Below are 25,197 nucleotides of genomic sequence, written 5' to 3'. Positions count from 1 at the left end.
AATAATTGGAATATTTTATAGGTTTGAGCTTCCTGCTGCCGAGGGAATACAGACTACCACAATCCAATTAGGGGAGCCTGATGGCTCACCCAAAAAGTAATAAAGTTGACAACATAACCACAACAATCTAATCTCTCTTTGCTCGCTGAAATATACAGTATGCAGCGTTAACACTGGAGGGCAAACGATCAAACTGAAACATAATTGCATAACTCCACAGAAGGTTATTGTGTGAAACAAGTTTTACACAGGAAACAGAGTATTGGATCAGTTCAAAGCACATCAGTCACATCACAGCGGCAGCGGCAGTAAAAACGCTCTCACACAGCGTTATGATCCTACGGCACTGGGTGAAGCCAGCCTGGTTACAGCCTGATATTTTTCTAAATTGCAAAAACTAGCCCAGTTAGCCCGACTCACCTCTTGACCTCAGCTAAATTAGTGTGGCTTTTATTTAGTACCAACATCTTCTGATAGCTTAAATGCTCCGTTCTTGATTTTGTATTGCTACAGAGTGGAAATCCTGATGATTACTGACTCTGTGTATTCACCCAGGATCTGACACACTTAAAGACAAAATTCAGTCAAGTGTTTGCTGTTGGGGCTCCTTGGATGTGCAAGACAAACCAGCTTTAAAGATTCATTTATGTTATAGGACCTTCACTTCTTTTTTCTTATGAATGTTGAAGTTTTAGGTTATTTCATTCTTGATTACTGAGTCACAATGTATTTTGTCCAATTTATATTTGGACAATTTATATGGATGAGTCATCAGGAAATATTTGATGGGTTCTAAGATTATAAATTACTAAAATATTATCCAGTTTTTCTTCTTTTGGCTGCTTCCTTTAGCGGGTCATCTGCCTCCATCTTACCCTATTCCTACCATCCTCTGTCAAATCAACCCTCTGCATGTCCTCCTTCACTACATCCATGATCCTCCCCTGTAGTCTTACAAATCTGGCCTCATGTTTCCAAAGTTTGGGATTAAGGGTCTCCTTTTGGGTGAAGGAGAGAAGGTGGCTCTTAAGGTTTTGGGAAACAACCCGCCTTCTCGTTGCCTCTGAATCTGCCTTTCCCCTCTCCTCTGTCTTTGTCTTAGGCCAACAGTTTCTTCCGGCACCCTGTTGGCCAAGAGCACCAGAGGTGGCCGTTAATCTGGGCCCTGACCGATCAGATATGGAAATTTCATTCTTGATGAGCCGCATGTTTGATTTGGCAAAGATTCAGATGTACTTGATGCATTTGCTGACTTTGCCTTCCCCATTTGTCCAGTTTTGAAACTGACACAGGAAGTACACTGTGTTGTTCACTCTCAAGAATGCTGGAGAGAGAATAGTCAGAGACAAACAGGTTTAATTGAAAATAAGTCTAATGACTAAATATGTTTAATGACTAAAAATTGCTGATTGGTTGCAACAGCTCAATATTTATTTCAGTCTAAACAAACTTGGATCATTGTACTCTTTGGTGTTTCTCCCAGATTGTAAAATCACATCAAAGATCCCTACTATCCACTCTTAAATTATTAAATTGCATCACTTAACACATCTTATTCTGATGTTCAAAAACATAGATAAACAGTTAATACGAAAGTGATTTTCACTAATGGATGAAGAGAAGCGGGGCTTTTGTTTCTTGCCCTCACCTTTTGTTCTGTCTCTCCACGGTCAGCGTCCCAGGCGAAACCTCGCTGACACTTCCCTCGATAACAGAGAATGCTAAACAAACATGCATATGTATGTTCAGCCTGTTTAGGGATTCAGCAGGTGTACGTGCATGCATAGAAATGTATTCAAAGGCACTGTGTCACCACTGTCATCCCTCTGCTCCCCTGCCAGCTTATGGAGGAAGCTGTGAAGTAAATCCACGTTTAGTCTTTGCTGTATCCACACAGCTGGCAAAGTGCAAAAGAATGTACCGTTTATCCATTATTCAGAGCCTAGAAGTGCCTGCTTCTCATATAGCTATAGGGTGGCTAATCACATGACTTTGTAGGCTCTGTTCTTTGTGAAGGTTGCAGTTTTTATAAGGACCCTTGGAAAATCATTTTAAAACCATTTCATCTATTTTAACAGATATAAACAGTCTAGATTATCCTAATCACACGTGCTCAAGTCTTTAGTTAAGACTAAACTTTATGCAAATTCAATTTTCATTTTCTATTAGGAACTTGTTTTGTTTTTTTATTTACAGTTAGGACAGATGGAGAGCAGATGCAAATAAGGCTTAGCATTAAGAGTCCCTATTTTCAATGTATATTTTAGCCAAATGGCCCATTTCCATTTCTGTGATGTCCTGTTTTGTGCCAGTATGGGTGGCAGGAAATGGCAGCTTAGGAGAGCTGCTGTCAAAAACAAATAGCCAGAGAGAAAAAAAGAAATCCTTCAACACAAGCCAAGACTTACTGGAAAAAAAAGCTTTTAGTTGGAACCATAAAATAAGTAATATTTGATTGAGGCTACGAACTACTGAGGCCTTACTGACTCTGATTAAAGGCTTTATTGTTGAGGAACCTCCTTTAAGTGCTTTGAGTGTTGAAATATGCACAAAAGCACATTTCATCCAGAACGTCTCTCAAATTTCCCGTCAGGATAAAGTTTTTTCACACATAGAATTAGGGAATAGCTAACAGGTTGTTTTTTTTTTGGTAGTAGCAAGCTGAGATAAGATAGCTCACCATCCACAGAAGGTGCAAGAAAGCAAGTAAAGAACCATTTTGCGGTCTAATCATGGACCATTTTTCTGTAGTCGAAACAGAAAGCAGGTGGAAGAGATCCTGGAGAGGTGGAGGTATTCTCTGGAGAGAAAGTTAATGAAAGGGAAGAAGTAAGACAGGATGTATGTGTGTGAATGGGAGGGAGACAGGTGTGACAGTGAAGGTGCAAGGAGGTGAGGTAGTGACGATGGACGAGTTTAAATACCTGGGATCAACCACTGAAAGTGATGGATCGAGCATTAGAGAAGTGAAGAAGAGAGTACAGGGAGGATGGAGCGTGGAGATGAGTGTCAGGGTGATTTGATAGATAAAGATAGCAGCAAGATATCTCTAAATAACATATATAAATAACTAAATAACATTAATGTTTGGAGGGTTAGTTGGCATATACTTATGCATTAATGACTTCATGGCTAATGAGGAGAAGATGTTGGCTGAAGGTTACATTTTTCCTAATAAAAATTAATCTTGATCACTGGACGGAGATGAACGCCATCATACGGCAGGAGGAAGACTCCAAGAATGGACCAAACTTCAGCCAGGAGAACATCTGAGATGACACAAGGTTCGTCATTATTACGCTGCTGTGTGGTTTGGATTACTCGCTATGAAAATATCCTGGTCCTAAGCTTGATGTCCACGCTGACACATCAGTCAACCTGAGGGTGATTCTCTGTCTGAAGCTTTCAAATATTTCGTGTCTGGGTTTGTAGTGCACACAACAAAAAATTCAAGCCCTTGTATATATTGCTCATGAATGCCTCACATGAACTCTTTGCCTGTATTTGACCTCAAGCCTGGAGTTAAGGTTTTAAACTGTTTTCCTTGTGATAAAAGTCAGTTTGGATCCTATTTCTTTGTGAAATGTCACACTATAATATGTCATATGACTTGAAGTCCTTCCAAAGTGCCAGATAGCAATGATGACAGAACTAAAGAGCTGCTTTCAATCGTTTTTCTACTAAACTTGTTACACAGCTACACTTAAATATATCCAGGGAGAGTGTGCTCCACTGACATTGACCTAACGAGTCCTTTATCAGTTATATTAATCAGTGTAGAGTACACCCAGCACAGACACACGCACACACAGGCAGGTATAGCCAACTTCCACGTTTATTGATATATTTGTATTTTGACAGCAGACTCAGTCGCACCGTCTGACAGCTGGAGCCCAGCTGATCTCTCCTGGCCGCTCCTCCTCGTCTCACTATAAACACAGCGGAGGAGACCATCATTAGTCCATAAACAATATCAGCTGTTCTTACCGGCCTCGCGGCGCCGCCCCGTTGAGCCTTCCGCTCCACTCCTCCCCTGCAGCTGCGCCCGGGGCCACGCCTCCGCCACAATCAGGTTTCTAAAATGTATTATTCATAAGATGCAATATTACTGACAGTGTTCGCAGTTGATGAGTCCTGTAAGCCTTAAAAATCTATCGTGTCAGAGCTCTTTTTTCTTTTCAGCATGACAGAGGACATCCTGTCACAGTTAACAAACACTGAACAAAGACCATCATGCATCAAACATTGAACAAAGACTGACCATGCATCAGAAAAAAGAAATCTTTGAGCAACCTTCACAATCACTGAACTGGTTGGAGAGCAGGAACAAATCATTTAATATTCTCTGTGCACTGGTCTGTTATTGAATTCAAAGATTAAACACGGCTGGTGTGCCTTTTCCCGGGTGTTAGAACTCACTGCTGTGTGGCGTAATTGTTAAGTTTAGGAGTTGCTCTGTTTTTTGAACAGAGCTCCTTTGTCACTCAGTCAGGAAGAAACACACAGGCATGCTGTTGTTATGTTACTACTATGGATCAGAAGGCAGAAACATGTATTCATTAAATTAAAGAATACTGGTGCAGTATTGTAATAGTTTCATTCTGAAAACTAAAGAAGAGGATCGAGATCGTCCATGTCTGTGCTCTTGATATGAAGCTGGACCCAGTGGACTGTAGCTTAACGCTGGACTTTGAAACTCATTATTTGTGGTTTTATATCAGACTGTTTCTTGGCCACGCTCAATAGCTTCCTCGAACCTTCCAGTAACTTCTCTTCTTTCTAGCTACGACAGATTTCATCACACAACCCATGATTAAAAAGACCCCTCCAAACATATCTGTCTTTTTTCATTTTGTACAGATAAACGACTTAATTACCTGTTGGTGTATATTCATGTTGTTGTTTATGGGTTTTATTTGTGCTCACATCAAATGAGAAACTGGATGGATTTCAACACAGCTTAATTTTCCAGGACTTCACATTTCTGTAATATTTCATTCATTATGAATCATCATATCACAGGGGTCAGCTGTATTTATGTACAGTGTGTTGTAACTCAGGCCATTTGCCAGTTTTTCCCTTTCAACACCATCAGCAGATGTTCCGGTAAGAAGCGAATGTAATTTTGTCAATCTACTGTTCTGATAAACGTGTACAGTCCCTGAGCATTATCTGACTTTCAGTAAGAGCACAAAGTACAGACCAATTTCTCAACAAAAAGCTCAGAACAATTTATCTCCCTCAGTCTCCCCCCCCCCCCCCCTCTTTATGTCTGTAGTGTTCCTCTCAGCATTTGGCAGATGGATTTCCATTCAACAGCACTATTATCAAGTGACTGTGTGGACGTGGGCTGGTGATGTAAGTGGTGTGCTATTATTGTCTGTGTGCATCATTGCCTTTGTGTAAGAGAAGTTCCAGAAAGGCAAATTATTACATCAAAGGAATATTCACAGGCAATCAACCTGAAATAATGACATTATTTGATTTAAAAAAAAAAACCCCACAAAAACAAAAACCTGAAAGGCAGTTTTTGTAACATTAAAGAAAATTGGTTGGATTCAAATTCATGTTAAACTTCACATCTATATATTTTGTTTTTTTTTTTTGTTTTTTTTTCCGCTCCACACTGGGAAATAACAGTGGGTAATAATCTAAAATTATAGATATCATAATACGAGTTCATAATACGAGCACGATGATAGACCAGTACTGACAATAAGCATGATATTTTAAAATGAAATATACATACTGGCCACTTGGGTCCATCGTCTTAGTCTCTCTCTTGCCTTCAGAGCTTCATTAGTTCTTCATGGTATAGATTCAACTAAGTACTGGAAACATTCCTCAGAGACTTTGATTCTTATTGACATGACAGCATCATAATTGCTGCAGATGTTGCACATCTGTAATGAAAATCTCCTGTTCAATCATGTTCGAGTACTCTGTTGGATTGAGATCTGGTGACTGTGGAGGCCATTTGAGTGCAGTGAATTTGTGCTCATGCTCAAAAGCCAGGTTGAGATGATTTGAGCTTTGTGACCTGAGCTTTGTGATGCGTTAACCTGCCAGGAGGTGATAGGTGCATTGTTGTTATTGTTGGCATGGACACAGTCAGCAGCAACATTCAGGTAGGCTGTGGCCTTTAAACAATGCTCAGTGGATGATAGGGGCCAAGAAAATATCCCCTACACCATTAAATAAACATCATCAGCCTGAACCATTGGTACAAAGCATGATGGATCCATGCTTTCATGCTGTTTATGCCAAATTCAGACGCTACCGCCTCAATGTTTGGCAGAAATTGAGACTCATCAATTGAGAAAACATTTTTCCAATCTTCTATTGGCCACTTTTGGTGAGCCTGTGCAAACTCTATCCTCAGTTTCCTCTTTTTAGCTCGCAGGTTCTTTACAATGAAGGTGCTCTTCTGTAAACTGTAGTTGTAACTAGTTATTATTTGAGTTACCGTTGCTTTACTGTCTGCTCAAAGCAGTTTGGCTACTGTTTTCTGACCTCTGACATGAACATTTTCACCCAGAGAGCTGCTGCTCACTGGATATTTTCTTCTTCTTTGGCTGATTCTCTATAAACCCTAGAGATGGTTGTGTGGGAAAATCTCAGTCGATCAGCATTTTATGAAATACGCCTCCACCATGCCACATTCAGAGTCTCTTAAATAACCTTTTAAAAAAGGGCTTTTCTAAACATTGCTGGCATATGATTGGCTGATTAGTTATAGTGGGCGGTGGGTATAGATGTTGCATTTATAATTTACGACAGAGTCTATCTCCACATCCCTACAGTAAAATTTGTGCTGTTATCCAAACTTCCTATTAGGTATTCTTTGTGAAAATCTGATCTCGTAACAGCTCGTGTTTACAAAGCCTCCTGAGTCCTTGGAAGTACATGTTCCACATAATAATATTAATCTGTGTAAAGAAAACACACGCAATATGCTTTTTAATCTACTGATGCACTTTAATGCATAGCATACAATCATCATCAGATTTTATAATCTCTGGCTTTACACAATATACGCAGCCACTATAATAATAGTTACATAATTTATAAACTCTGAAATGGATCATAATCTGGAACGAGTTATGAGTTACGAGCATGTGGTGTTGAGAATGCACACAGTTATACACTCGATCTGAAAGCCAGCTTCACGTAAGGTGGCTCGCGGCCTTTTTGTTGTTGTTATGGCCCAAGACCAGGGAGATATTGAAATGCAAAATAAAATAATGCCCAAATCAGAGGTCATACATTGGGAGTAGTCAAGAACAGAAAACAATTATAATCCAACAATAGAAAAGCAGTTTTGTATTTAGATCATTAGGCGTAGGTGGTACTGAAAGCAGGCAGGACAACTGGACAGATATGAATAAGCAAGAATGAAAATAAATAATTATAGAGGGAACAGCTTAACAGACTCCATCATAGTCATCATCATGAGAGCATGTGAATAAATGTGATTGGCAGATTGTAGCCATATGCCGCATAAAACATTTATGTAGCTTCTGGGATGTGCCTGCATTTTTGTAATTGTCCCAAGGGGGCGTCTTCTTTGGTTGCATAAAGACTTTTGGCTGTTTTGAAGTTTACGTGACAACAGTGCTCTGTGAGCTCAGCAAAAATCTTTCTAGATGACTTTAACAGGTTAATCGCTAGTTTCAGGTCACAGTGAATAAAACATGAAGTTCATTTTGTTAATTAGGGAGGTTTTAGTTTTGTGTTTGTAAGCATAAATAAAAACTGTCAAATAAAAATGGAAGATGGGGAGGGTCTGCAGCCTGCTGACTCTTTGCACGAGTGAGACATTTGTCACTGAAACATCCTCCTGTTCCTACTTGTATATTCACTCTTCCCTCCTTGCCAGCTGTTTAGCGCTGTAGATGTGTGCTGAGCAGCAAATTCGCTGCTTCCTTTTCTGCACTCATCTATCTTTAATATTGATTTTCTAAGATCCTAGTGGTGTTTTCCTTTCATCTCCCTCTTTGAGGATTCATTTGACAACTTTGCTGCTGACTGCAATGAGTTTTTATTTCGTGGTTTCTTTTTGCTCGTCTCCTGCAATATAGGTTAACATAACATAGGTTGCATTGTTAACTATATTTATAGAGAAGGAAAGTTATTCAGCATGGTGAGAAGGTATGAAATTGTAAATGAATGAGACAAAAAACAATACAAAGCCATTGCTTCTACTGAAACAGCAACAACAAACATCATGGAGAATATAACAATAGTGCAATACTTAATTTATTTGTCTGTGAAGGGATTAAATTCAGATGCAGCTGCAGGGTGGATATTGTCCAATAATATGCAGCATGCAGAGTCATCCATCAGATTGTTTACAAGAAAGTTTTCCATTAAGAGCCTTAAAATGAGGCGATAAAGAGCCTAAATACGAGGAGAAATCCAGAAGTCTGCCTTGTCGCCATTGCTCAATAAAAGATGAGCACAGGAGAGAAAAGCAGTTCCTCCTTCAGGGTTATTGTGGCTCAGCAGATTTACTCTCAGTCGTCCTCTCTCTCTGTATCCACACATAAACACGCTGTTGAATCAGGGAATTTTTGAGGAGCGCAGGTGCTGTGGTTGCGTCCTCTCCTGTTCTGTAATCTCCTGCTGCTTTAAAGCTCTTGTTCAAATTGAGCCTAATCTGAGTCGTCTGTTGTTCCTGCAGGTAGACAAAAGGACGGGGAGAGGAAAAACAGGTAAAACAAGGACGGCAAATGGATGAGAGGGCTGCAAAGATAAATGCATGAAGGAAAAGGATGGGACAGACCGGGAAAGGGCAGTGTGAAGGAAAGGAAAGGATGTTAAAGGAATACTTTTGGTGGTTTATTTACACCGAGCTGTGGTTTTAGAGGGAGGCAAACAACAGCTGTGAGCAGCTCAGTTGAGTCTCATCACAGTGAAGTCTCCAGATTTGGTACCACCATACCTACTTATTATTATTATTATTATTATTATTATTACTATTACTATTATTATCATGCCATTTATAAATGGTTGTCTCTCCATTGTTACATGTACTTGCAGTTTTTCCTCTGTTAAATACTGACTCATGGGTTTTTATAAATATTTGTTTGAGTGGAATGTTTTTTCTTTTTCTCCTCTGCCTGAATCCCTCTGTGAATTTGTTCCTGGTCCGGCGTTTTTGTTTAGCATCGAAATACTTTACTAATCTCAGGGAAAAATGATTACAAGCATATAGAATCTAACTTTAAGCCTAACATACTTGGTAGCCCATTAATCTCACTCAGTACACTCTTCAGGAAAGGCTTTCATTGTCCTCAGTCTTTAAAAGTTGCTTAAATTACTAAAATCCCCCAACTCTGATTGTTTTAGGAAAAAAGCAGGGGAAATTTTAAATTCCTCCCCCCTTCCAATTCTGTCCACAATCTGGGGACAAATATGTGTAAAAATGTAGTGAGATTAAAGGCCATGTTCATTATGTTGTATTAAAGATATTGTCATAAACAGAGTCATCAACTATATAACAGTAATGTGCAATTTCCATAGCCTGTTAAACATAAAGTACAACGGAAGGCAGTTTCATCCTATATAAAGAAAAGTAACTAACTGCCCGGAGGAAGAAACAAGATTTCCAAAATGTGATTGTATAGGAATTTCTTTTACTTATGTATTAATCACATTATTTTATTGTATGATACCTTGGTGCCACTGGATTTTAACATGTCTCACACTCATACAGTAAGACAAATGGTGGGGGTCTAGTAAGGAAGTTGGGGGAAGCAGACAACTCCACAGGAAGAGTCTTGTCTCTTTGAGGACTCCGGTAGGTAGCAAGTGAGTGCAGTGTTGGGGAGTACCGGTAACGGAATACATGTACCGCCGTTACGTATTTAAAATACAAAATATGAGTAACTGTATTCCGCTACAGTTACCGTTTAAAAAGGTGGTATTCAGAATACAGTTACTTTGTTGAAATAAATGGATTACACGGCGGTACTTTCCTGTTTCATATTGTCGCAGGTCAGGATTGTTTGGGTTTTGTTTGACAGCCCTGTTGTTCCAGGTGGCAGCGTTACGGTTACCATAGTTACAGGGTGACGCTCTCTCTCTGCGTGTTTCCTGGGTGAGAGAGCGCCTTTTTGTTGTTGTGCTAAGCTAACAGGCAGAATGCTACAGGTATAGCTCTAAAGAATGTAGCATCATAGGCAGTGTAGTCCGTGCTGCAGGGAGAATGGACTGCCATACCCGTTATGTGTCTGTGAGCGCGAGGAGGGAGAAAAAGGCGAGTGGAAAGGTACGAGTTGTCATCGAGCAAAAACGGGAGCTGGAAGCATGTAAATATAATAATAACCACTGCAGCCAAGAAGACTGCCTGACGAGCCCAGTTGTAAGTAAGCTATTAAGACTCGACTGTACACCGTGTTCGTGTTTTCCTCCGAAACAATAAGTTCCGTTGGAGCAGCCTTTCAACGCCTCTCTCTGTCTCTCGCAAGCAAAGTTGACCCTCACAACAAAGTAAAGCTAATTGTCGGCAACGAGCCGACACAAACCCGACGTATTAGCCAGACGTCCCTTTACTACGGGTTCGGAGCCGCAGACCTTCAGTAACAGTAGTAAATCACAGCAATAGTACTGTACATTCACGTAGTTGTAAAAAGCATGATAATATATCCAAGTAATCCAAAGTATTCAGATTACGTTACTCAATGAGAGTAATGTATTCTGAATACTTTGGTTACAGAATACATTTTGGGGCATGTATTCTGTAATCTGTAATGGAATACATTTTAAAAGTAACCTTCCCAACACTGAGTGAACCTTAAGGTGTGAAACAGCTGTGTACTGCCTTTTGTTCCTGGAGAAGGTATTTAACTGAGAGCCATGCTGGGCTCGTGAGACTCTGCTGACCGCCTGCCCCGCGATCATGCAGGCTCTCCATAAGCTTGGTTTGTTTGTTCTTTGTTTTTGATTAAAGAATGTTAGCTACCGCTCACCGCTCGTCTGCAGGCTTTATTTAAATGGAAAACTTCCACAACATAACCAAATTAAGTAAGTTTGTGTGACAAGAAGAACTTATGCGTGTTCAAAACAATCATAAACAAGCATGCACATGTATTGTCCTGTTTCTTTTCTATTATGTGAGATGTGTATTAAAACTATATTAAGATCATTAAAATGTGTCTTGTAAAATGTGTGGTACTGTGACTATCACTAAAACAAGGCAAGAAATGGAAAAAGAAAAGCAATGTCTAATGGACCAGCTCCCTGCTAAAGGTCTGGGGGTGATCCACAACAACACGTCTCGATGTGATCCACCGCAGCAGTCATCACATCCTGTGTTTCCTCAATAGTCTTTCCTCTGCTGCTGCTGCTGTTTATTTGCCTGAAGACTGCTTGACTGCTCATGTTTCATTTTTAATTACCAATATTAATACACCCCCATTCTCTTTTGCTTCTTTGCTTTAACTTAGTTGTCCCCCTTAAGTCTTGGCCCTCCACTTGCATCAATGAAATTCCTAAGAGCATAAAGAAAACACAGGCTCTATTAAATAATATAATATTTTATGTTCTGCCTCACTGTCTACATGCCTTGACACATCTATCACAGTTCAGAGTAGATGTTTCCTTTGCCTATTTCTTCACTACTTTTCGGGATTCATTATTTGAGCTGTAGTCTCATCTCAGTCTTGAGCAGGAGCAGCCGCTGCAGCATGTTTTTATGGAATCGACTGAGAAACTAATGATGCTGCATGCTCACATGACTGGGACTTGTCAATCACACTTTGCAATCATACCCTAAATGCATGCTTTATTTTACTCTACATAGGAATCAAATTTACAAGATGAGCACCATGTTGCGTTTAAGAAGACTTGAGAAATGACTGAAAGATTAAATGGCTCTGTTTTGAGTTTTGTTCAAAAAAGAATGACTTCATATAGGGAAAAATATATATCACATATGCAGGACACCTTAAACTAGTTTTTTAATTAAGCGGCAAGGCAGAACAAAATCAGGGCTGTATCAAGACACGAGGACTAAACCCCAATTCAACCAGACCCAGAACTGATCCGGAATTAAAACAGGACTACAACAGTTCCAAATCAGGACTACTTAGGATTTAACCAAAACAGAACCAAAATCAGAACTAGATGATAGTAGCACTAACAATCATCATAGACCTGCACTACACTTATTTTAATTCTACCAAAGTCCACTATTTAGATTCAGAAAAGTTTACATAACTATTTAGCCTTGTTGTGCAAACAAGCCTGCATAACTTAACAAATATAGAGTTTGAAAAATAACAAACCTAAAAAGAAACACTAGGTACGAGATACATGAGTACCTATGATACGGTGATACTTTTGGTCAGGGGTGTCGAACTCCAGGCCTCGAGGGCTGGTGTCCTGCAGTTTTTAGATGTTTCCTTGATCCATCACATCTGATTTAAATGGTTAAATTACCTCCTCAACACGTCCTGAGGTTCTCCAGAGGCCTGGTAATGAACTGATCACTTGATTCAGGTGTGCTGACCCAGGGTGAGATCTAAAACCTGCAGGACACCGGCCCTCGAGGCCTGGAGTTCGACACCCCTGCTTTTGGTAAACAACCATTTGACTAACGTGTGTGTCTCACCTGCTCTTGTTCCCTCTCTGCTCCTCTCTCTCCCTCTTTGTGCTGAAAATCATCAAATATACAGTTGAAACCAGATATTTACACACTCTTCAGATCAAAACACAAACACTTTTTAATTGTAACATCAAATTAGACTAAATGTTTATTTTTTTAGATTGAAAATATAAAAACACATTTGTTAACTTTAAGAGTAAAGAGAGAAATTATCTGTATTTCTAATTTATAATTGTAAATGGCACCAAATTGTATTCAAAATTGAGCCACAGTTATGGAGCTCCACGATTCTTTTCCTGGTGTTTTGGTTGACATCTCTTGATTTTCCCATTTCAAAGAAACAGGCTCTGTGTTTTGCCTTATATGCATCCACAGCTGTGCCACCTGTTTACTCACATGGAGTCTACTAACCTATCAGAAGCTTCTTCAGCTCAGAATGGAATCGTCTGGAGTTTTCTTATTAATTAACAATAAACTTGGTGTATATGTACTTCAAAATTTGATGAAAGTGATAAAAAATAGACAGCTCTGTCTCTCTTTATTCTGACATTTAACTAATTCAAAAGATATTTAAATATTTATTTATCCAAAACAAAACAAGTTTACTCTAAATTTATGTTGTACAGTAAAGAAAATTTATTGTGTTTTCCACAAGGTGTATGTAAATATCTGGTTTCAACTGTGAATACACTGCTGTGTATTGAAGTTCCTCTTGTTTTGCATAGAAATATACTGAACAAGTTTTTTCTTTGAAAGAACCCTCTAATGTCCATTGTTGTGTTCATCAGTGCATTACTGAAACCGATTTATTTAGCCGTGGAGGGTAACAACTGAAAATATGAAATAAACACACATGTAAGCTAAGACTCTCTAAAGAAACAGCGTTGTTGTTGTTCGGCTTTTCATTTCGCCATTTGTTGATTCACTCGAAGAGCAAGTAACATAATATGGGTCAAGTGTTTGATATCAATCTTTCGTGATGCACCATCATATTTACATTATTTGTACAGTACGAATGATTTGCTTTGGTACCTGGTCAAACTTCAGTTCTCCTCTGTCTGCCTCGCTGCGCTTCTCCAACAGCTCACTCGCAGGCAGCAGATTCTCCCTCACCCCGTCCCTCACTCAGTCGCTTAGTGTCTGAGCTCAGATCATACCAATATTAGGAGGGATTTATGCACAGTCGTAAATTCCCACAGAGTGCACTATGTGCTTCGAATATTATGTGTAGTTTTTGTTTTATACAGTTGTCAGCCAGGCATCTAACTATGAAAAGGTTACACTCCAAAAGACCCCGGGCTTCTGAAAAAACAACCCGGGCTTAAGCCCAGTAAGCCGCCACCCCCCACCCCCCGCACTGCCACTGCTATTTGGGTTGATTGGGACCTAAAGAATGTAAAAACAAAGAATTACTAACCTAATATTTGAACAGTGTGTTCATGAGACGCAGCCTCATGAACACTTAACTGTTAAGTTCTTAACAGTTAACTTAAGAAACAGTTAAGTTAACTGTTAACTTAACAGTTAACTTAACTGTGCAAAAGGCAAAACATGCTACTCTACAGGGAAAGTATAAAAAACCTAATAGCTCCACTTTAAGCACTGATTAAAATGTAAATGCATTAGATTTGTCCTGAATTCAACACACTGCAAAGTACAAGATTCAGCAAAAACAGGAAACCTGAAACAAGCTTCATTCAGCTTCAGCTGGTTGAATGTTCACAAAAACAGAATCCATAAATCCAAAAGAAGAAATAAACAAAGTTCCCTTTTAGAGGAAGTGGACGTGTAGTAGAAGAGAGTTGAATAAACTAAAATGCAAGAAATACATAAATACACCAAGAACTGGAGAGGAAAACCTAATACATCAAAATACAAATATATTTAAAAAACCCTCAAAACTTTGGGTTGAGACCCACACCATGACATAAAAATTATCAGAGTAAAACTAAATGCCTTTTACATGCTTGGACTCATTTCAGTCTAAATTGGCACACATGAACGCGCATCATTCATGCTGTTATCACAGTGCCACAAGCTATCAGGTCTTACCGCGTCCGGCAGCAGCTGCTTCATGTTTCTGGGTTTTGGTGAATTCTCTGATTTTTCAAATGGATTTAAATGTGCTTCCATGTGCTTGGTTGTAACAAAAATACAAAACATTTACCTCTTTTTTTCCCCACACTTTTTTCCCATTAGTGTTGCATTTTTATGAAACAGAAAACCATTTCCACGTAAACACATTCTATATTTCAATGTATGTTCACTTAAATCCTGGAACGTAAATGCACCTCTAACCTGTCCTGAGTGTGTGGATGCCTTTAAATAGCAAATGTTAGTAAATGATCCTTGTGAGATCTGATGGGCTCTATAGCTGACAGATCATATGTCATCTTTTTGGATCATTACAGGAAAAATTAGACAGCGACTGAGTCCCCCTAAGGCTAGTGCGCTGATGAGCTGAGTCATTGTTTTGTCATATTAACAGCTATTGACTCTGACGTCTGGATTAATGACACGTTTCCTCGAAAACATTATGCCATCCACTAAACAAATCTGACGCACTGAATCAACGTGTCAGTTTGAGAAAAGAGTGCAAATAAGATTATTCAATATTAAGTTACAAGGCCTTGCTGACACAAACAAATGCTTTAATTTTGATGCCAAGAAAAAAAAACTTGCTGAAACTACTCTGGGCTCTGTACTACAAAGCAAATTGAGCATGTCGAGGATATCTTTCCATTATCTGTACTTACACTAACACTGGCAATCAGAATACACAAAGTCACACAAAGCTGTATATCAGCTTGCCAAGTTAACCCAGGGTTTTGCCTACATGTTTGGTGGTGTTGGCAGCATCTGGACCATATAGCTCTTCTTCCACAGAAAATGACTCCTATGAGCGTCACAAGCCAATCAGACACATTATCAAATTATTTTAAAAAGGTGATTAAAAAGCTCTAAAGACCAGAAAAATATAAGAGTAAAATACAAAACTATTAAGACAAGACATGAATGCTTCAAAAAGCCATTAATAAAAAGTTCAAGCTAATTATTTTATACCTGAGTGCACTCTCAGTGCTCCTGTTTGGCTACATATCAGAGCTCTAAAGCTTTAAACTGGATCCATTTAAACATCAAAGACTGCTGTCCCACAGCCTAATTAAAGGGACGTAGCAGATCAAATTAAGGTATGTTTTTTGTGTCCAGCAGAATACAACAGACTAAACATCAGATTCGAATAAAAATACAGTATATTCCACCAAAAGAAAATCTATAATGCAATTGAAAATGTGGCACTTCCAGCTGTATTTGAACTGAAACACAAACCACAACCTGATCCTGACACTTTTATTTTTTATTCTCTCAGCTGCAGACAGACCATCAAAAAAAAAAAAAAAAAAAAACCACGAGGGAGAAGGACAGTTGCACAACTGGAATATAGAGATGCTTTAACAAAGGGAAGACAGGATTGTATATTGACCAACCAACTGTAGCCAGAGAGAAATGTGCATTAATTCATTTCTGTTTCTTTTTCTGTAAAATAACCAAAGTTTAGGCGTTACTTAAAATTACTTACTTAAATTAGCTTACATTGTAGTTATTTCTTTTTTCCTTTTAAAAACATGGTGTTCTACACTATGTAAGGTTGCGTAAGCATTACTAAAAATTACATGCACACTACTTAAAACAATTACAGTGTAGTTATATTTTGTTTCCTATACAAACCTGACTTTTTATTCATTTATTCTTGTGTACCAAAGGTAGTTGTAGGTAAATATAATTACATTTTAATTTCAAATATAATGCATTGAAATTAAAATTATTTATTTGGAAAGAATTTGGGCTGTATTATAAAGTGCCATTTTTGTGCCATTTTATAACAATTTTAAGCATATGGCAATGGTTTTTACAGTACCTTGACATCAGCTCTAATTGTCAATGTTCTGTAGTTTTTGTTTGCTTCCCTCACCAGTCCAATCATCCAGTCCATCACAGGGCTAACGCAAAGATATTGACACACTTAGTTTTCAGTGAGACAATTCACATTTCTAACAAGATAAAGCTTAAAAATGTGTTACATGTAGATATTAGCGTGATGAGGAAATCGAGCCTTTCTTCTCTGTCTTTCTCTCTGACTCCCAGGTGGAGCCTCCTCGGGGATCCGCTTGCAGGTTCCCTCAGGCTTTCTCCGGCTTTTCCTCCCACACCTGTTGCTCATCATCTAACAGGATCATAGTATTTATGGACCGGCTGGTGCTGCAACTCTCTGCCAGATTGTTGTCGCCTTTACGGTGTTAATTAGGCCTTCTTTGTTGCTAAACTGCTTTCGTAAGTTTCATCCAATAATTGCTCTCCAGATTATTGCCTGAAGCCTAAGAGATTAGTCCTAGTTCCCAGACCCAAGTTAACTGAAGGAGTTTAACAGACACTGCCTGTGAACATTACCTGAGTCAAACAGCAGGACCAATTCTTTCCCTGCTCCACTGGAAGTGCCTGTCCAAGCACAACTTCTCCAGGGATCATATTCAAGAACACAGCAAGTAAGACCTCAGACACCTACTGTTGAATTTGCTAAATCTTTTTGCACTGACACTGGCCGTTAATATTTCTTCCTCTCTCTGGACATTTTCCTGAATTGGGAAACATCATTACACTCAACCTTTTCAATAAACCTTCTGAACTTACTGACAGTCACCTGAGTCTACTTCTTGGGTCTAATTTGTTGTTAACCTGCAGGCTTCTCTCCAACTAGAGTCCCCAATTAACTTTACATGCATGTCTTTGGACTGCCGGAGGAAGCTGCTGAGAAAGTGGAGGGGGAAAAAAGCAAACGCCTCACAGACATGCCTCAGCACATCAGCAGCAAATTCAAACCTACAGCGGTCAGGAGACAGTGCTGCCCATAAAATTAGTAGATGAGAAATCAATGCAGTTATTCACATTAATGATCAACGAAAAACATTACAAAATACCTCATTGTCATAAATCACTACGGCTTATTGATTTGCAGAAATGTCTACAATAGACCATAAAATTTAGTACTTGCAGTTATAGACAGGATTTACACGTCTAAAGCAACAAAAACATGAAAATGACAAAAAAGAGATTTTTAAAAATGTATAGCGCCCCAGAGAAGAATGACCAAATCTGAGGGAGGATTGCAAGGTGCCCCGATCCTGTGGCTGCAAAACAAACCCAAGCACCAAATCCACCACCATATTGATAGTTGGCATGAGGGTTTTGGGATGATATGATTGGTTTGGTTTTCTCCAAATGTGATGCTGGACATAACGGCCAATGGAGACAGTTCCACAGTCTAGGGGCTGCAGTGGCAAAAGCTCTATCACCCTTACTTCTCATCTTAGTCTTTTTATAGCAAGTAAACCCTGATCAGATGACCTCAGGGACCTGCTAGGGACATAGGGCTGTAGCAGATCAGAGATGTAGGCTGGTGCCAGCCTACATCTCTAAAAGTCAAGACCAGGATCTTAAATGTACTCTAAATTCAACAGGAAGCCAGTGTAGCTGAGATAGCAATGGTGTCACATGAGAATACTTAGAGGATTTAGTCAAAAGCCTAGCTGCAGCGTTTTGCACAATCTGCAGACAATCCAAATCACCCTTGGTTAGACACATAAACAGTGAGTTACAATAGTCCAAGCGTGAGGAAATAAATGCATGTATAGCTATCTCCAGTTCAGAGCGAGATTTAAAAAAAAGGGCTTAACTTAGCTACATTTCTTAAATGATAAAAACAAGACCGAACCAGAGATTTAACATGGCCATCCAATGTGAGAGTCGAGTCAAAAGTGACACCTAAATTCCTGATAGGGGATTTAACCTAAACTGAGAGAGGATCTGGGATAAAAATCTGTCCGGAGCGCATTGGAGAACTTCAGTTTTCCCCTCATTGAGTTGGAGGAAATTTGAAGCCATCCAACGTTTGATGGAATCTAAGCAGTCATTCAGAAGCTGAAGCTTAGATAAATCACGGGGCTTAAAAGAGGTGAACTGAATATCATCAGCATAACAGTGATAAGAAATGTCTAACAGTCTAACTTTAAAACAATTCTAAATTCTCTCCAAAATCTAAATCCCAACGGGTCTTTACAGTGCTGTGAGAAATAAAAAGAGCTGACCAAAAGGTACAAAGATATCCGGTATTACAAAGTTACTGCATTTTTTTGTCTTCATAAAAATAACTTCAGTCACCCACTGTTGTAGTTTGAATGAGCAGTTCTCAAGAAAGCTGTAATCTATAATCTTTTCCTCTCAAGCACCTTTTTAACAGCCACACACAACCTGTATTTGTGTGTGTGTTCTTATAACTGTCCTTATTTTAAAAACAGTTTGCCTGCATGTGGTGTGTTTGGGGAAAATCTGGAAATTAGAGCTACAGAAAATAATCCGCATTACACATTCTCTGGACAACTGTGCTTGCACTTTCAGTTTCACTAATTGCATGCAATCAGTAAATGAGTCTAAAATGAATTTAGATTAGGGATGCCTCATGTCATTATTTAGTGTCTTCAATTGTATTTGTTTTTTAATAAAGTGAATAACTTCTGTTGCAACTTTTTAAGCATAAATTAACTTTAATATCTACTGCAGGGACTTTTTGGGGTATAATTCTTAATTCCCAGAATTCAGAAGAGCCAATAAAAAGGCACCCAAAAGTGCATGTTATTGTAAATAACACACACACACACACACACACACACACACACACACGGGCAAGAAGGGTGTCACATGTAAACCTCCCAGTGTGGATCTTTTTAAGGCCATATGATGTGGGAGCAAAGCTTAAACTAGACAAGAACATGAATAGTACACTTTCAAAATGACAAATTCAAACATATCAAACCACAAATAGTTTTGGAGTCCAGCAAAGCCAGTTCACTAACCTTTCATTTATTTTAGAAAATTTAAAAAGGAGCTCTATAACTCATCTCATCATATTATTGGGGGCTTGCTTCTTTTACTTTCTTAGGAGAAACCAACTTTGTGTTCTGTAATGGGATGCTGAGCTGACCATACTTTTTCTGTGCTGAGTCATTTTGGAGTCAGGGAAGAATTTGTATGATTAAATGGAGAAGGAAATCATGGGGAATAAAACACAACCTTCACAACCTAACGCAAAATTATAGAAAAGGTGTCAAGATCTTAAAAATCAGATGCAGTGGTAGTCAGCCTCAGACGCCCTCCTGCAGAGAAAGCTGAAAATCTTTTGGTGGTCCTCGGCTGCTCTCTGGTGGTACTCTGAGGTATATCGTTTGTCATTTCCTAAATTGCACATCCTCAGTTCCTCTCCTCAAATGCAGAAGCAGGTATTCATCCAGCTAACTTCAGGGTCAGCCTTGGGTTTCTGCAAACTGCCAGGTTTCACTGGTTGCATGTACCAATATATCACCATGCTATGTTATAGAATAGAGCAGAATAGCCTTTAATTTTCATTGCACATATACAACGAAATTGTGGATGCTCCTCACCAACTGTGCATGAAATAAAAATATAAATCAATCTTTCTGTTTTTGTTTTTTTCCCCTATTGGCAGGAACCAGTTTTACAACAATTAAGCATTAATATACGATGCTAAAACAGGACACCTGTACCTGTTTGTGCACAGACTACGACTATGTTTGAACTCTGTTTTTATATTTAATCGTTACTCTCAAACAGCACAGAGTTTGCTATTGAAAGATTAAAAACTAAGGCTGTCAGGAGCAGATTATGTTCAGAGTTTCAGTTTAAAATCGACTCAAAGCAACTCGTTTCACTGAGTCTTTTGTTTACAGCATGGTTTAAGCGATGTGATGGCCAAACCCATGGCCACACTCTAAAGTCAGTAACTCTTGTATTTTCATTTGAACATAGTAATATGGTTGCTGACAGTTTTTGTGTGTGTTTTTGTGTGTGTTGTTTTTGTTTTATGCCTATAAGAATGTGAAAAAAAATGTATATTTTGGTGGAAATGGTGTTTCTGACTAGGGTTTATGGTAGTAACCCAAAGTAAAATCCGTCTTTACTAGAGTTTTGTAATTTTCTACACTTTTCCTGCTATTAAACACATCACTAATACGTACCTTAGTTTCATGACCCTAATCATATGGCTACGCTCAGCCAATCAGATTGCATGCCAGGTGACCAAGCCGTTGCAGGTTCGTATTTCCAAACGATTGCTTTTCCCGTTTTAATGTGATGTTTGTGATGCTAGCGGCTAACGCTAATTGGCTACTGCCGATCCAAAGAATGGAATGATTGTTTGTTAGTAAAGCGAACCTAAAGTAAACCTCTGTGGGGAGCTAGACTGGTATTTGTGGGGTGGCAAATGGTTTAAAGCATGGTAGTCTTTATATAGCAGTTGAAGTGTTAGATAAATCTATTGACTATATATACTGTTTATTTATTTATGAATTTATTGTGTACACAGGAACAAGATTAATTAAATGTCATTGAGTCAAACTGGCTGACATTTTGGCATTATTCTTGTGAATTCTTATTGGCCCTTTTTATTTAATGCAGGCCACGTGACCCCTATTGGGATTAAAAAGGATGGCGAGCTAACGAACGGCTGGGAGCCAGAATCTTCTGCATTGCTTCCCACTGGTCTGGTAGGGAGTTGGCAAAAGTGACGCTCTGGTCCCCTCCCTGAACTCATTATTCAGTTAAACTGATTTCCACACCTATACACATGATTTTCCCCATTTATTGACCATAGTGCTAAAACATTTCTCCTGGACACTCAGATAAAACCATGCATCTCTCCTGTGTGGACCAGTGTTTTTGATACTGTAGTGACTGTTATTTATGGGGAATATTGTTGGAATTTGAGAATTTTATTGCTTGTTCTAAGCTAAAAGATTATTTAGTTATCTTTGAGCACTTTAAACCGGTTTTGGATCAAACTGCTGCAGCAGGAATGACTATTTAAGTATTTTATTTTCGTTTCGTGTTGTGTGTATTTATAGATTATTGACCATCAGCTCCAGGAACCATTCCGAACTCTTCTGATTGACTCAATTAATACTAGCCCAACTTCTAATGCACTAAAAAGTAAAATGGAAATCAGACTTCTAGCTGATTTAAAAAAAAAAAAAACAACTTTAAACTTAAGCAACAAAATTTAAAGGTGGGTTTTTGTAACCTGTTGCATGTTTATATTAAAGCTGATCAGAAAAAAATATGTCTGCATGTCTAAAATATATTTTTACTCTCACGTCATAAGTTACTAAATTACTTTAACCTCCTAGGACCTGGCGTCCACATATGTGGACATCACATTTTGGGTTATTTCGACCAAAATACTCAATTTTGCTCTACAAGGGCCTGATATCCACTTATAAGGACATCATACTGCTACTGTTCTATCAAAATTTTAAACGAATATCCTCATATGTGGCTCTCATTTTTCTTAGAAACAAAAATTAGGTAAAAAAAAAAAATCTGGTAATTCTTTGTTTTTTACATTCATCAGGACCCAATCAGCCCAAATATCAAAGAGAAATTAAAAGTGCATGCAGTGGAAGAGTTCGGGTCGTAGGAGGTTAATCAGCCCAAGTCTTCTGTCACACAATGATTTGGATAGTTAAATGAGAGCCTTGAAGTATGAACTTGGGTGTCCTCTTCCTTACACACGATATCAACAGTGCAGAGAAGATCGTGAAGAACTCAAGAACACTTTTTGCTCAGTGAATGACCCTGTAGCTCGTGAACAATACTGACTCCTCAAAATGAAAGATAAGCAGCCTGGAGAATATCGAGCAGTAAAGAGGAATGAAATATTTAATGTTTTCGATTGGTCCCAATTGCTCCCTCGATTGGTCCCAGTCCCAATAAAAGATTATGGAGTAAAGACGGCATTAGATACGAAGACAAGAAGAACAACTTTGGATCAATTTTACTCTATAATTGTTTTGTGGGAAAAAAAAAAATCTACAATTAATTTTTTATTCAAACACACATTATATGTGCACAAAACATTGTTTGCTTGATGTTTATATACTCCATAAAAATAACAGTTTGTTTGAAAAAAATCGACGACGACACAACAAACAAAAACCACTGGTGCAGAACAGACATAGGACATGATGTAGCTGTCGCTGGTTACTGAAACACATTAGTGTGACTGTCCATGGTGCTGAAACTCACAAACGGTAACAGTTTTAAAAACATTTGTAAAGGCTACAGCATCATTTCCCTCAGACCTGCACCATCAACTTTGATCATTTTTATGCAGAACTGAAGACACGTCCGTGTTTCTGTGTATGTCTGACCTTAAATAGAACTCCACAGTCACTGAGTCATGGAGCTAAATATCCAGCTCTGTCAGACTGAACTCTATTAAATCTGGTTGTTGTAATTGCGGTCTTTTTTAGAGAGGACCACTCGATATGGTCTCCTTCAGAAATCTCTCCTGTGGTTTATGTGAATGAGATGTGGCTGTTCCAAGGGAGGAGAGCAGGTGGAGGCCTAAGCAAACAATATATTCATTACTACTAGAGTTGCCTTCTAATTACAACAGCTTTGAAAGAGCGACATCATTTTTTTCTGACAACTTCATCCATGTTTCTCTCTGGAAAAAAAATCCAAGTTGCCTTAGTGAAGTGGTTTAAGGCAGAGGCAAAGTTTTAGCCAAAAATGCCAACCTTTATAATGAAGGGACATTTTTCACAGGCTGTTCTTGTTTATTTATGCCTCTATAAAACAGCAGCGTTAGAACACAATGTGGTGACATAAGATGCACGTTTTGTAGTCCATCTTTTGCATATTGTAGTTTCAACAACCTCAGTGACCTCGAGGTCAAGGAAAGAGGTTTGGAAAAGGAAATAAGATGTACTTCTGGAAACATGACTTTTTTGTCGTGGTTGAGAATAGCTTATTTGGTCAGTGTGACCACTTTTAATGTCACATTTGTAATTATAGATATTTGCTTTAAATATTTCTAGTTCTTTTATTTTTGTGGTCAGTGACACCAGTCTTGAAGATTCTGTTGAGCTATTTATTCCACATCAGAGGACTGCACTGATCACTTAGTTATGAATTCAAAGTTTATTGAAATTTTTATCTTACAGTTCATATATGTTTAATGGCTTGAAGTTTAAATTTGATCTCAGGTGAATTAATTAGTGGTTTGCTCCACACCAATCAGACACTGCTCTGACTGGTGGACGTTTTCTAAAGAAAATGGGAATGATACTCATTGTTCCTACTGAACTGTGGAACAGCTCCATCTAGTGGAGAGAAGAGAGGGTTTCAAAGCTTTGCAAAGGTTGCCAAGGTAGACGCTGAATTCAACACAAAGCTTTAAGTGGTGCTTAAGGTGTCAGAAGTACATCATTAGCACAGTGTGAGGATAGCCACATGTAATAAGAATATTGACAATAATATTAATATGACATGCAGGTTATTATTAAATAATTATTTGATTTTTTGCAATATGAAAAAATAATTATATAATAATATAAACAGAAATATATCTCTACTTTTTCTCTTGTCCACCTGGGCTGATGATTCAGTAAAAGGACTAGATGGTACAGTCCCTGATAATGCATGGCTTTAAATGGAGAAAATCTTGAGGAATGACTGTTATGAGGAAAGTCAGCCCAGAAACTTTACCAGCGTCACACATCGTTGTGTTCCTCAACTTTCTCTTTGTCCCAAGCTAATCTGCCATTTTTTCCTTCCTTGGTTAGGCTTAGAGATTAGAGATCTGATCTAGATTATCATATTAAATTTTGGGACGCATCATCAGTAGTGGATCTTGGATTCATCGGGTGTTTCGGCCATTATCGCTAGACACCCTCATCCAAGGAGGCCCTGCCAGGGTTGATCAGGCCCCAGAGTGTGTCACTGGTTTCTGTTAAATTGTTATTTCTCTTCTTCTTTCTTCTGTTTAGTTTTCTACAGTTTATTTTCTCCTATCTATTCATAATTCATAATACTTACCCCTTTAACATTTATGGAGCCTAACTTCTTTAAAGGAATAGAAATGGTGATAGAGAGAAGTAAGACAAAAGGGACAAGATAGGAGAGCCAGAAGGGGGACACCTGTTCTGGCATCCCACACCTCCCCACCGGATCAGGCTGTACGCTCTACCTCCCCACTGCCTCCCAGAAAAGGGAAGAAGAGCAGAGGGGAGAAGAGCTCCTTCCGGTTGTCATCTATATAGGTTCCCCCAGTTCTGCAAGCTGTTCATTCTCATTTACATGCCCCACCCTCCCTCCCCCCTTGTTCTCAATTCTTTAACTTCTTCACTTCTATTTAGTACATGGGGACCTGCCAGGCCTGGGAGCCGTCGCCAGTCCCCTTCGTGGCCTTCCCCAAACCGCAGCTCAATTCACATCCAAACATTCACCTTTACCTACTAAAACACTGTCAAACCTAAAATGAGGACGTGGGCCCAGCTAGTGAATTGGGTTTAGAGGGCGGTCAGTTATTCACAGGGCCAGGTAGATTTTTACCTCAGTCATTCAAAAACTGCACTTTGTAAAACTCTGGTCAGTTTTCCACAGATTACATCAAGGTTCACTGTGATTCCATGAATATTAAAGTTAAAAAATTTGATTTTAATCCCAGTCAGAAA

This window comes from Astatotilapia calliptera, chromosome 15, assembly GCF_900246225.1.
Source record: "Astatotilapia calliptera chromosome 15, fAstCal1.2, whole genome shotgun sequence".
Lineage (NCBI taxonomy): Eukaryota > Metazoa > Chordata > Actinopteri > Cichliformes > Cichlidae > Astatotilapia > Astatotilapia calliptera.
Note: the sequence above shows the minus strand (reverse complement) of the source record.